Raw genomic sequence first — 13556 nt, forward strand, 5'->3', positions numbered from 1 at the left:
CAGAGAAAACGGCACCTAGCAAAGAGGTATTTAATTATATACATAAATGTACAACAAAACCAAGTACAGGAAGCTACATCAGATTAATTCACATTGAAAACTCATTTATTACTCTCATGATAATGAGCTAATGAAAGATTTGGTGGCTTCTCCCCTCTCTCGACGCCTTGTAATCCAGAGTTGATGCCCTTCTGAGAAGATACACTTTAGTGCCACACAGTTTATTGAGCTCCAGCAGTAACTGCATGAAACCTAATGGCCTAATCAGAGTCTACCTCATTCAGAGGCTATACAAGACTACTTGTTTCCGGCATCAAAAGGCATGATGACACTATCATCATATTTATTTTAAAAGTATGAAATAATCTGTGCTCTGTTATGCCAGGCAAACACGGCTTGCTTTTGTCCCCCATGTTAGACACTGAAAAATTAGGTGCAGAGATTGAAAGAATTAGCTAGGCTCCAGAGGAGATTCATCTCACCTGTTTTAAACTATGTTTGGATAAGACAACTTATCCTCCACAAGTGTCAGTCTCTCTTTATTAACTACAGAGAGACAACACAAGTATTTAGTTCAGATATACCTTTGAGAGGGCTAAGCTGAGTGGAGATACCTCCTACCCCATGGATTTAGGGAGCCGTACTTGTGCTTTGAACTGCAAGGGCAAAACTCCAGGGGTAGATGTGCTCCTTGCCTTGGACAGCTTATGGACAAAAATCACAGTGTCTGAAGTGCAAGAAATAAGGATGTTAAAGCTGTGTAGAAAAGTCCGAGGCTCACAGGGGCAAGCTTGCGTTTATCCAAGGCTTTGGGATGAAGAAAAGTCTTGTGGGGCTTTAGGATAACTTGTCATTCTGAGACTAGCTATATTTCAGTTAATTGGTTAAGATAATTAAATAGCGCCAGGGCCCTGGCATTGGAAAACTTTTATCGCTGGTGTTAAATTGTATCATGGTCCTTGTTTATCCCAGTCCAGCAGCAGCTCTCTGGCATGGCTTGAACATCAGCATTGGCCAGAACCTGCTCCCAACAAGTGGTCTGGATAGGGCCGTTCTTTTTTGGAGGTTAAGGGTGTTTAGCCTCCAGCGTGTGTGTGGCTGGACTGTTCCTGCTGGCCCCAGGGCCAAAGAGCAGCCCTGACACTGTTGAGTTCACTACAAGGTGCACGAAGAGTCTCTTACAGTCTTTTCATCTTCTGTTTTTATTATTTTACCTTGTCAGGATCAGAATCATGGGGAAACAGGTATAGTATGCTGGGCTTGATACAGGGCTATCCTTACTTTGAAATAATTTGGTGCTATCTAATTCCCTTCTGCTGTTCTCTCTAATCTATAAAGACCTTGCAAATCTGATTTTGGCCTGGATACACTAATCTGCATCATGGGCTGCCCCATTTGCTGACTTCAGTGGGCCACACTGGAGTATATCAGGGTTTGGACCTGATAGTATTTTCTTGAGCTGGTTGGGCAAACAGTTCTGCAAGACCTCTCCTTGACAGTACACCAGCTCTGATCTGAAAGGAGACACAGCCTTAAACATCTGTTTTAAGGCCATAGCTGTTCTGGGCTTATTTGAACTCAATACAAGCCTCTGTTTATATTTCTTTGATTAATTGAAAATAACCTCTTGTTAAGGGAGTGACAACCGATACCTTAAGATCGTGCTCAGGTCATTCACAAGAGCGAAAAAAATACTCCAGAGGTTAGGCAGGTCAAAGCCCTTGTTTGGATCAAAGCATATGTTAAACACTGTATAAATGCCAAATCTTAAAGTGTTTTGTATTTAAGGTTGAAGTTTGGAGTAAAACGATACTATAACAATAAATCCCTAATTCAGCTTGTTAACACGCTACCACATTCACAAAGGCACAGCAAAGAGAATGATGCTTCTGATGGAGCAACTGGATACCAGTCTAAGTGTGTTAAAAATTTACAGCACAGGTGAGATCATTACTGTAATACCACATCCAGTTCTGGTAGGCACATTTCAAAAAGGACTTTAATGCAATGGAAATGGATCTCGAAAGAATGACAGGCACGATTTGTGGTCTGTCCATAAAGTCTGCCTTACCGTGAGAGATTAAAAAAGCTCAGCTAATTTTATTTATTCAGGACAAGGTTACGAGATAACTTGTCTGTGGTTTTGTAAGGTCGAGCCTATGTGGTGAGGGAACAGCAGGCTCCAGTTTCCACTTGGAGCTGCGTGGCCTGGGTGCTTTCAACCCAAATACTGGAGGAATCCCAGCTATGCCTGGGCTTGAAATATTCCTGCTGTGCTGAGGGTAAACTGAGGTTGGGCTGTACCTTGGTGGGCTGCAGCCCTTCTCTGTCCACGCCTGATCTGTAGCTTCCTGGAGTGGACTGATGGGAGATGGCCAGGGTTGAGGATGGAGAGTGAGGCCAGACAAATACAGATTAAAACAGGCAGCCCTTCTTCTTGACAGGGTGATAGCCACTGAAATAACTTATATCTGGGGTAGGTTGTCCTTCACTGAAAGTCTCTGATTCAGGGTGGGATGTCTCCTTGAAGGATGTGCCATAATTGGTGGTGGTTCTGGTGCTGGTTTGGGACACCACTCTGTGGCTTCAGCTATGCAGGCGATCAGAGCAGGTGATTGAAATGATCAAATGAGTGATCTCACCTAGCCTTAAGCTATCTCTATTAAATAGGAATATTTTAAAATTCTTATTTTAATAGGAATATCACATTCCTATTAAACTGATTGGGGAGTGGAGAGGTTTCAGTGAGGCCACGTTTAGCCTGAGAAAGCTCAATTTTAAGGAAAAAAATAATCTCCCACCACTTCCAAATTTGTGGCCAGAATGACTATGTTTATATTTTCTTTCCAGGAAAGAGTTGAATCTGAGCTTAGACCTGGGCTTCAACTGTCCCTAGAGCTTACTGTATCTGGTGGGACATCTTTAAGCAGGATAAGGGGCGATTCACCTACTTCCAAGTGAAAAGTTTCCATTTGACCTGCTCCTCAGTCTATAGTGACCTGTTGTGTGGACAGCTCATCCACCCTACAGTGGTGGTGTGGCTCCCAAATTGGGAGGACGAGAGGACCCCTTAGAAGGTCCCATGGGCTACTACCAAAGGGTTTATGGCACTGCCTACTGCAAAGGCAGGTGGGGTTTGCAGAGAGCCTAAAGTCAAGCTAGGTCTGGGCTGCCTGCAAGGACACGTGCGTACCCGGTGTTAGGTCTAAAGGATGCTTTAAAAACTGCCACCCACTTCGATAGTCATCGTCCCCTTGCACCCAGCGTGTAGAGAGACGGTCAGAGGATTTGCCTTGCTGGAAGATATCCATCTGACTTTGTTCAATCAAGGCAGCATCTCGCATCCACCAAGGCAGAGGTTTGACCACTCTCCCAGCGTGATCTTCTGCTTCTGTGGGTCATGCCATTGCCGTGCCTCACCGGCGCTTGGGCTGCCGCCTGCCTCGTCCCTGCGGCGTCTGGAGCCGTGTGCTCCTCTCCGGGCTGGGCACACAACCCCAGCAGCCCTGGCCCGTCTCCTCCGCCGTCCCCAAGCACCGGGAGCTGCGGGCAGCGCTGCATTTCAGAGCGACCGCCTGCAACCCCGGGCAGAATTAGCCGGCCTTTCGCAGGCAGCAGCTGACCCACGGGGTGCAAGGGGGGACGTTGCTTTGCCTGCCGCCCTCAGGCACAAGCTGGAGTATTGGAGGAGTTTAGAAAAGCCAGAAAGCTGCTGAAAACGGCATTTTGCTCTCAGTGTCTAACATCATCACACCACTCCCGCTCAAATAAATAAACTCTGACGGGAATCCCCCCCCCCCCCCCCCCCCGCGCCTGCCCATTCATTCCTTGCTTTAATAAAACTTGTCACAGTGTTGTTTTTTTTTTTTCTCCAGTCAGCAGATTTTTAGGCTGGTTAATGAGGGGGAAAAACTTCTTTTCTCCCCCCCTGTCGTCCCCCCCACCCAATTGCCTCCCCTTTCTTTCATGTCGGGGGCCAAGTTTGGATTGGAGCCTGGTGAAGTTTCTGTGTCATTTCCTGTTGCTGCCCTCCTCGACACTCGCTCCCGCGCTCCGCTCCCCTCTCCTCTCCTCCCGCAGACGCACAAGGCATCCGCCCTCCCAACTGGCGGATTTTGGGAAGGATGTGAGAGGGCAGGGGCATACCTCACGCTCTTGCCTGTCACGCCGCATTCCTGCTCTCGCCTTCTCCACGGCCTCAGCTCCCAGCCCGCTGCCGGCAACGCCAAAGAACCGAACGGTAAAACAACTTTCTTCTCTCCAAGTGGCTCAGCTGTTCTTCCCGGGCTGCCGCGAACCTAAGGCAGCGAGAGCAAAAAAAAAACCGTCCTCGTCCCTCGCAAACTTCGCCGCCGACGGTCGCGGTCCTGTCCACGCGGGCGGTGGGGAGCGAGGCGGCTGCGGGATGCCGGCACTGAGTGTTTGGGTGGTGGGTGGGCGAGGGGCTGTGGTGTGGTCCTGCCGGTCGTTCGGGAGCCCTGGATACACAGGAGAGAGGTCAGCATCTGCGAGGGCTGGCATTGATGCTGTTTTGCGGACGCCGGTGGCTTGATGTGACTGACGGGGAAAAAAAGAGCTATTTACGGGAGGGAGAAACGAGCGTGGGGCTGTACAGAAGCCAGGAAGGCAGGGAAGGGAGGTGAGGGAAAGAGCAGGGGGTGCTCAGCGTTTTCACATACGTGTTTGTCTTTAAGCTTCAGTCTAGGGCTCACAGGTTTTTCCTAGGGCTTGCTTGCGGTAGTGTTCAAGGGGTTTGTGGGGGTGTATGGTCCCGGTGATTGCTCTTCGGACCAGAAAGGACCGATACTTGCAGGAGTCTGTATTACACTTGCTTGGAGGAGTGGGCACAAATCAGCTGGCATCTGTAAAAACCTGCCTGTAATGCCTTTCCTCTGACATTTCCTTATTTGCTCGCTAAAGGCACATATATTTATTTATTTGGTAGGAAAATGACACAAATGTTTGTGCTTTAAAGTAGAGCGACTGTGACTTCATGTACTATTTCTGTCATTCCTGACTCGTTCAGTCTTGACTGTTTCTTGGACAAACAAGGCGTAACAAACTGACAGAGAAATCCTGAGGCATGTGCTGGAGCCGGTTCCCGGAGCTTTCAGAGTTAAAAGGCTTTCTTGAACTCACTGACACAGGGCAGTAAATTTCAATGTGTCAGTAAGTGAGGGAAAAAAAAGCACTTGCAGAGCATTATACACCAGCAGATAGAGTCAGTGCTGCACAACCCCAGGGTCTTCACAGGCAGGATTAGCTCCTCACACCTCCAGCTATTCAGCAGCATTTAGAAAGGTCAATTATATGTACAGTATTTACCAGCTAATTAGAAGTGGGGGAAAAAAGCCTTCGAGTTAGCCCTGGGAAAAATGATCCTAAGGCTTTGTGTACAGTGTGTTTACCTCCAAGTCATTGCTTGATTCATGTTGCTCCCTCGGCTCCTCCTCGTTTTATGTTAGCTTTGCAGTAGAGTCCTCCCTGGCCCCCCCGTCCCCAGGACGGGAATGCAGCGGAGGAAGGTACAAGGTGGGGAACATAGGAAGGGGGCTCTGGGCACACCCGGAGCACATCACTCCTTCGCACTGGCCTCCAGCCGAGGCACGCCACCTCCCCTGGCTGGGGAAAGTTCAAGCTCCCTGCCCAGCCTTGGCATCCCTTGTCCTGCTGCCATTAGCAATGGGGGACCCAGGAGACGTTGCTGAAGCTTTGCCTGGAGTCGGTTTCTAGGTTAAAGCTGAAAGTTTGTTTCATAGCTCCTATATGAAAGGCGTGCTTTTAAAAAAATTGTGTTGAGTAGGAAACGCTTTTTTGGGGTCTTCCCATCTCCTGAACTCTTTCTCAGTACTGTGCTACTCCTTACTGATTTTCCAAAAAGCATTCTTCACTTTCAGCATTCCCCACAGCTAGCTTACACCTGTGGTAGTGAGCTGGTCTCGATGGGCTGTGCTACCACACCGGTGATACACATGGGTTGTTCTGGGACAACTCCTGGGTGTTGCTGGGAGTTAGGATGGCAGAAAGGCAGTTTGGATGCGGTCACCTTGTTTCAGAGCGTAACAGAGTTTAATAATATGTAGGCGTTAGGCCGTGCCAGTTGGCTTCAGGGCTGAAGAAAGGGCTCTGGCACGGTTTAGTTTACTAGCAGAGACGTAGCCAAGAGGCTAATGAGCTCATGTAACAGCGGGAGGAGGAAAGCTGTAGCAGCAGTCACTCCCAGCACCTCTAAGGAGCTGAAGAAACAGTATTTACCTGGAACTGTGCTCTCTGTTTCTTGATATGAAAGGAAATGGAGTGACTGACTGACATTTTTGCAGGGGTCCAACAGGCAGCTCACCTCTGAGGTGAATTGAACCATTGCCTATGCAAGGTGACTGGGGGGGCTAACTGTGCTTCAGGTGCTGCTTTTGGGTACTTGAAGGGTGGATAGGACCTGAAGTCCTTTAGAAATTCATCCATATATATAGGTGTTGAGACATGAGCCTCTGTCTCAAATGCACGTTTTGGGAGTCTGTTTCTAAACTATGCTAAAACTTTACCTATGGGTGCTATAGTGGGACATGAACATAATTTCATCCTTAATTATTTCAGCTCTAAATCTGAACCATTTCATTTTAAGCTGACATCACTCCACTGATTTCAGTGAAGTTATTCCCAATTTACAGCAGTTGAGGGCAGGTAAGAATCAGTCCCTTCATGTCTGCTTTTTCCTGCAACTTGCAAAAGGAGAAAGCAAAACAAGAGAAACCCACTCAGGGTGAGATCATGATGGGAACTGAAGGGTCTTAAGTACCACCAAGACCTTTCTGGCTTTTTTGGCTTTCTTGCTTGCCCAAAATCTTAGGGTTTTGTTCTGTTAATGGAACCTTCTTCTACACAGAACTGCTGTAAAAGCAAAGACCAGGGTCCCTGTCCCGTCTCTCTCCTTGTGCGCACGTGTTCTCCACACCACACTTTCAGCGCTCATGAAGCCTTGACAGATGAGTCAAGGGATGGAGATTCCAGTTCTGCTGCTTACCTTGGGAAAGCGCTCTGGAGCCCAACAGACTTTACTGTCTGGAAATATTTCCTGTTGCACAACATAAATTGTCTGTTTCAGTTTAATCCTGTTGTCTTAAATTACCTCACCAAAGTACTACCTTGAGTAAAGTCTCTCTTCGTGGCCACTTCACTGCAGTGGGGGAACCAGTATTGTAAGAGGCCGCAGGTTGTGAAGACTCTGCAAGAAGGTGGAGGGAGCACGTGCTTCCCTTCCCCCTTTCTCCATCTTGCACAAGGGCAGGGTGAACAAGTCTTATTTTGTAACAGCAGGTCTGTGCTTCTAGACCCCGAGCCAGACCCTTTGCCGCTCCACAAGCCCACAGTGGGGCCACCGAGATCTCCAGGAGAGATCTCTCATCGCTGGTGGCTTCTTACGGCTCTAGCGGTCCTTTCCTCCGAGCTGCTTTTCCCTGCCTCAGTGCTGGAGCTTGCTGTGGTGCTCCCTGTCCTGCCTGAGGTTGCTCCAAGGATGCTCTGCTGCTGCCCAGCAGCGTGTTGCCTGCCCTCTGCTTCAGTTTTGGATGGGGTTCACCCAGGGAAGAGCAGCAGCGTTTGGGGTAGCTTTGGTTAACACTTGTGGGTGCTTCCTGGCTCTGTCCTGGCTGTTTCCCCAGGCTGAATCAGACACACCGTGTTCATCCACTTTGCTCTTGTTTAGCTCCAGCTCTTGTGGTATTTGAGGGCTGATGCACAAATTAAGGTAACATTTACATGCTCTAGTGAGTCTTCAGCTCGCCTGCACAAATCTCTTGTTTTCCTTCTTCTAATGCAATGCCACTACCTGGGGATAGTCCTTGCCTCCTTGCTCCAGGGAGCTGTTGATCCCTGCTCTGTTTAGAGGACACTGCCAGAGCAGTGAGGATGTGTAGCGGAGATGGTCAGGATCAACCAGATGATATCCCCGCTGCTGGCCAAACATAGCCGAAAAGGTGCATGCCTCCTTCCCTCTCCAAACAGTATCCTGTTTGCTTTGGCTATTTTTAAACACATTTGCTGCTGGAGACTGAAGCTTGCTATCAGTCTGAGCCTTGCCACCGTGCGACTCAACAGCTGTTTAAAATGGATTAATGCTGAGGCTGGAAGGACAGTTTTTGTTCTTCTGTCCACTGGCTTGGGGCTGCCAGACGTGTTGGTGGTTGCAGCAGAGTCGCTTGCTTCCCAGTAAATCAGCGAAGGGCACCAAACAGCTCAAAGCCAGAGGCTTTTCCTCCTTACTCCTGATGACTTCTGGAGTTGAACTGGTGAGAAGGAGGTGAGAGGCCTTTGTATCCCATCAGCAATCCCCTCAGTCATCCTCTCCCTCCCTGGAAGTGTTATTTTTGGTTAATTTGTACAAGTCTGGGCCTCCTTGGTCTATCCTGTGGGAGGAAGCTTGAGGGTGGAATTTTGTAATAAAAGCCAGATTTTTCTCTGGAGGCAGAGTGGAGGAGGCCACTCCTGTTGCTTCTCCAGTTCTTGTTAGTTCTTGATCAGCTTAGTCTGGTAACTGTGAAAGGTTTTCTTTCCCCGCTGAGAATAAACTTGGCCTCTGAGGAAGGTCAGCGTTGGGATGTTCACTCTGAGATACCTGATTTCTGCAGAGCCACTGGTGGGAATTCCAGCTCGAGCTGCTCGGACCTCATCTTCCTGATGCAAGTTCTCAGCAGTATCCTGGAATGAGTCTCTCTGAATACACCCCAGGCCATTTGCACCATTGCAGAACCACGGTGTTGCTAAAAACAAGGAGTTTTCCTCCAGTGTCCTTGACCAGACTTACTTTGCTCTTACCCTGAGGAGCACAGAGCAGCCTGTCCCCTTCCACACCAGCGGCAGCTGGTTTTCACTGGAGCAAACACATCTTTCTACCTGCAGTTTGGAGAGTGTTCTCAGGGGCTTTCCGTGGTTATGAAAGTAATACAGATCTGGCCCTCTGATTTCCTCTGTGACCACAACATTTCAAAGTTCTCCTCCTGCGCTGACCATTGGCAATGGAAAGACCACCACCCCCTGCTCTCTCCTCTTTGACTGTCTTTCAAGTGGGGGCTGTTTCTACAGGGACCAGTGCAGTGGAAAGCCGAGAACAGCTGAAGTTGCCATAATTTAAATATGCAGGTGCTACCTTAACTTAAATATATACAGAGAGCTTGCTAATTAAGTCTGAGTTTGCTTCTTGGTCATCAGTCACTGTACTAAGCATAGAGATAACAACAGCTGAAGCTGGTATCTCATTCTCATTGGCACCTGACACACTACCTGCAAGATACTCTTGTGGAGTTTCCCAGATGGACTTAATTTCACTAGCTTAATAATATACATCTTGTGCTCCTTTTATTTTACTGGTCACTGTGATTCCCCCCCCCCCCCCCCCCCCCCCCCCCCCCCGATATAGCCTAAATTATGCTTGTATTTCTTTTTTTCCCTTCTCCTTTATTAATGCATACATGGACTGTATAGTCTTCAGAGATTTATTTTTCTTTAATGAAATCAGCCTCCTTTTCCTGGCTAGTGTAGTGCATGAATGTCACATTTAAATATGTGCTTTCAAGCTCAGTCCTTTCCCTCAGACATATTACTTTACACTACATTTGGCTGTGTTAAACTGCAGTGCTGATTTACTACATCAGTGACCATGAAAGACTCAAATTCCTCTGACCCTTGTTTTGTTTTTTCTCTCTATTTACTATCCACAATGCTCTGTTTTTTTGGAATAGTTGGCAGATTGTAAGCTTAAATTCCTTATTTCTTTTCCTCCACTTGATTCAATGGTTACAATCAGATTAATATATTTAGCAGATTTAGAGCTGATTACAGAACAAGTCCAAAAAGCTCTGCTGAGAGCAGTGATGCCACGAATGACACAGCAGTGTGTGCTGCCACGTACCAGGTGTGCGCAGGAATGAAGGAGTAGAGATCTGCCCAAAGTACAGGGAAGCTCCCTTATCTCTCTTCCACAAGCAGGAGTTGGAAGCAGGGAGTGATCAACTGCTGGTGACAGTCCTTGCTTCCTTTTTTTTTCTTGGAGGCGTCTTTTAAGTGTTTTCCGTCCTCTGCTGCAATTTAGAAGTGAGAAGGGTGCTCTTCAGCCATCTAAGGAGGCTTGAACAGCACCAAGCCTGCAAGGAGAGTTACCCTCTCCTCCTGAGTTTTGTGTCCAAAAAATTGTCACCTCTCTTCTCTGTCCCAAACTTGCAACCGTTGGCCTGTATGGAAGATCTGAGTATGAGATTTGGTCAGCCAGAGTCTAAATAGCTCTCAGTATTGAGTCTTATTGTTTGAAAGGCAAACAAATACAAAATTGGGAATTCCCTCCTGTTTGTTTGCTTACTTGAAGAACCCTGGGCTAGGGAAACCTGCCAGGCATGCTAACTCTTCCTGACAAACTGCTTTAAAACGGATTGCATGTAGTGAGAGCAAAAGTGGCAGCAGAAACCCTTCCCGGAGAGGAAGGAGAACACAACGGGCACCGTGACAGTGGTCAGATCAACCTCCAACTTCTGCTTGTGCCTTCCTGCATGGGTCTGCATCACCCCTCCTTCAGTAGATACTGTGTCAGGTGGTGAACATCTCATGCACAGCTGTTGAGAACTTCCAGCTGGTATTTAGGAAAGGCTTCTCTGCCATGTCAACCAGCTTCTGAGAGGACCAAGCCAGGAGGTAGGCACCTCTTCAGATATAGCCCTGTGCTTGGTGTTTCCAGCTGGCTCTGAGCAGTTTCTCCCTTGGCACACAGGAACACCTAATTGCCCTGCACAGACACCCTGTCTGCCTGGACCCTACGTGTAGGCTTACAGGTTCTGAGTCACTCCTCAGAAATTCAGTGCTCTCCTTTTGACTGTGTTGAATGCCTGAACACTTAAGATAGGTGCTCTGGGTCACGCTGCTGGGCGGGATGTCTACAGGATTGTTACTGTGACACCAAGGTAAGGCTTTTATTAAACGTGGCCCGAAGTCAACTTTCCGTAGCTCGGCTTTCGCAGGTGCAAAGGACAGGCTACAATCTGGAGAAGTATTGTTGGCCTTAAATCAGTATTTGCAAAGCGGTATGCAAGGCACTGCCTGTTGTTGTTGCTAAGAGAAATTATGCATGTTAGGAAGAGGATCACATGGCTATCACGCCATGCAATCTGACTTTATTTTCCAACAACACTAAATACTCGCTGATTCTGTCCAGACCTTGCCTGTTCTGTAATTTTCTAGAGCTGCCTCTGAGGCAGGAGCTTGCTTGCAAAAAAAAAAAAAAAAAAAATTAAAAAAAATGTATCCATCCAGGGCCCTAGTTTGCTCTCTGCACAGCTTCAACTGTGCAGCTCACTGCCAAGCATCACACAGCAGAGCAGAAAGCAAGGCAGAGAAGTGCTTGTGAATCACCATGGAACAACAACAGCCGAGCCAAGCGGACCCATGTGATTTTAGGCAGGGCTCAAGAATTTCGTTCCTTTAGCTTCAACCCAGGGGGCAAATTTGTTCATTTCCCTGGCATTGCAACAATGATAAAGCCTCTGCACCCATTTGCCCTGGACCGGTAGGGTTTCTGCTCTGAAACGCTTGCTGTTTGTATTATGTGTAATAATAGCAGTTAAAGGAAAGGTTGAGATTTGGTGGGACCAATTCTCAGGTACTCTAAGCTGCTTTTTCCCCCTCCCGAGTATATAAAATACCCTTAAAGCAAATGTCAATGGTGTCATCAAAGTAGTACAAGTGGATTCCAGAATCAGAAAAATAGGTTCCCTGCTCTGAAGTGAGTACATTTTGCAAACGTTTGTGGGGAGATGGATACCAAACTGTGAGTTGTCGCCTATCCCTCTGAGACAGATGCTTAGGACAAAGTGCTGTTGTCTGATGGCCACAATGGATGTTGGAGGGAAATTTTAAGAAGGTTGAGGCACCTGTGTCTGTGGACACCGAGTGTTCCAGTGGTTCATCTTTCCCATGCACTTGGTGAATACAGGTTCCTGAGCCTTATCTGGGTGGGTATCAGTTGGGTTGGACTAAAAGCATGTGAGATAGCTGTGTAATAGCATACACAGTCAAGTTTCAGCACCAATGCTTGTGTCCTGAACTGTTCACGACTATAAAAATTCACTACCGTAGAATTCACTACTATAGAAATAGCGTTAGAGCTTTCTTGACCATTGATTCTTTCCTCTCATGGCAGAGGTCACATAGTTTGAATCAGGTCAGAGGTAAAGTGAAAGCATACAGCAAAGAGCAAAAGACAACCTGAACTAGGGAGGAAGGAATAAAGGTATTTTCTGGGAAATACAGGAATGCAGGCAAAGATATGAAGAAAACCACCTGCTTGAGAGAAGCAACCTTGAGGGGTGGACATAAAACTTCTAACTTGCCTTTCCATGTTTCCTGGACAGCCTAGAGTTATTTCACAAAAGCACAGCTTGAAGCAGGCGCCCTAAATTATAGCCCTATTGCAGTGGCTCTTTGGGACCTGATGTGCCCCATAGGACTGCTATGGATCTGAGGCAGAGACTAAGTGCAGCTGGAAGATCTAAGAAGCCAGTGTCTTCCACCAGTCCAACATTCATGACAGTAGGAAGGTCATCTTATCCAACTGCAAAATGGGAGTGCTACCTCAAAGCCATCTTGTCAGAGGTTTCATTCATTCTTGCTTGCAACATGCTGGAAAAATGAAAAGCTCTGTGTGCCTGCTTTGTGTTATTAAGGAGGAAAGGTTGGAAAAAATCCCCATGACTTTCTGTTGTACACGTTGCTTAAGAAAAGACATGCTGTCCGTGGCGAGACCTCACAGCATGCTAATTCTCAAAGTGTATATGCAAAAGTTTGAAACCGGAGGTTTTATTGACCCTGGAAGAAAAAGCAGATTCCGAACAGGGGTCCAGAAAAAAATCGCCTGTTTCATCAATATTTGCTCTTGCTTTATTGATGAATGGATGCGTCTTGCCTGTGTTGTGGTTTTGTCCTGTTTATCTTCTGAATTTGCATGCATTTTATTTCTGGGCAATTATAGTTTCAAGAGCTGGCTGCAAGGTAGGCAGCTGAAGAGCCATGTCATCTCTTCCATCCTCTTTTTCACTGAATTTCTGAGCTTGGGGTCTTGGTTTTAAGCACAAATTTTGTGATGGGGACTGTAGGGACTAGATTACTACAGGGAAAATGTGAACCTCCATCAGGGTTTGAACTTTGGTCTGCAGAAGACAACCTGATATTTCAAGCTGCAAAATAACTTTGGGCCATAAGGAGCTACAGATTAAGAACTCATAGTAGAGGAAAACTTAACATAAAATCTCCATGGCTTTTAAGAGAATTAGTTCTACCTTGTTGTTTCCATTGAACTATGCGACTTAAGAAGTATAAAGTCAACCTGCTCAGAAATCCTCAGGAGGAAACATGGACTGCTTGAGGGTATCTGTGGGGTTGTTTCCCCCTTGTCCATAGCTGGGTAGTTGACTCAGCTGTTGCACTGCCGTGGTGCAACTTACAGTGACAAGTCTTTTCTGTAAGGTTCAACGGACAAAGATAAGAAGTCAGTGCTAAGGCAGGTTGCATTTTTTGTGGGG

At 47.1% G+C, this 13556-nt stretch overlaps 2 protein-coding genes across 5 annotated transcripts in view; both read left to right on the plus strand.

The window, feature by feature from the left end:
* TNFRSF21 (TNF receptor superfamily member 21) overlaps positions 1–13556 on the plus strand; it is a 1117265-nt gene that overhangs the window by 269797 nt on the left and 833912 nt on the right. The window lies entirely within an intron of this gene.
* EVA1A (eva-1 homolog A, regulator of programmed cell death) overlaps positions 1–13556 on the plus strand; it is a 212264-nt gene that overhangs the window by 141447 nt on the left and 57261 nt on the right. Inside the window, exon 1 of one of the 3 annotated variants that reach the window (XM_049818460.1) lies at positions 4153–4240. The exons of 1 other annotated variant lie outside the window; for it this stretch is intronic. The gene's annotated coding sequence lies outside the window, so the exon portion shown is untranslated. Of the gene's footprint in view, positions 1–4152; positions 4241–9024; positions 9136–13556 lie in introns of those variants that run through there. One more of the 3 variants, XM_049818459.1, reaches the window with a different exon arrangement.

Source organism: Accipiter gentilis, chromosome 16, assembly GCF_929443795.1.
Source record: "Accipiter gentilis chromosome 16, bAccGen1.1, whole genome shotgun sequence".
In the NCBI taxonomy this organism is placed as follows: domain Eukaryota; kingdom Metazoa; phylum Chordata; class Aves; order Accipitriformes; family Accipitridae; genus Astur; species Astur gentilis.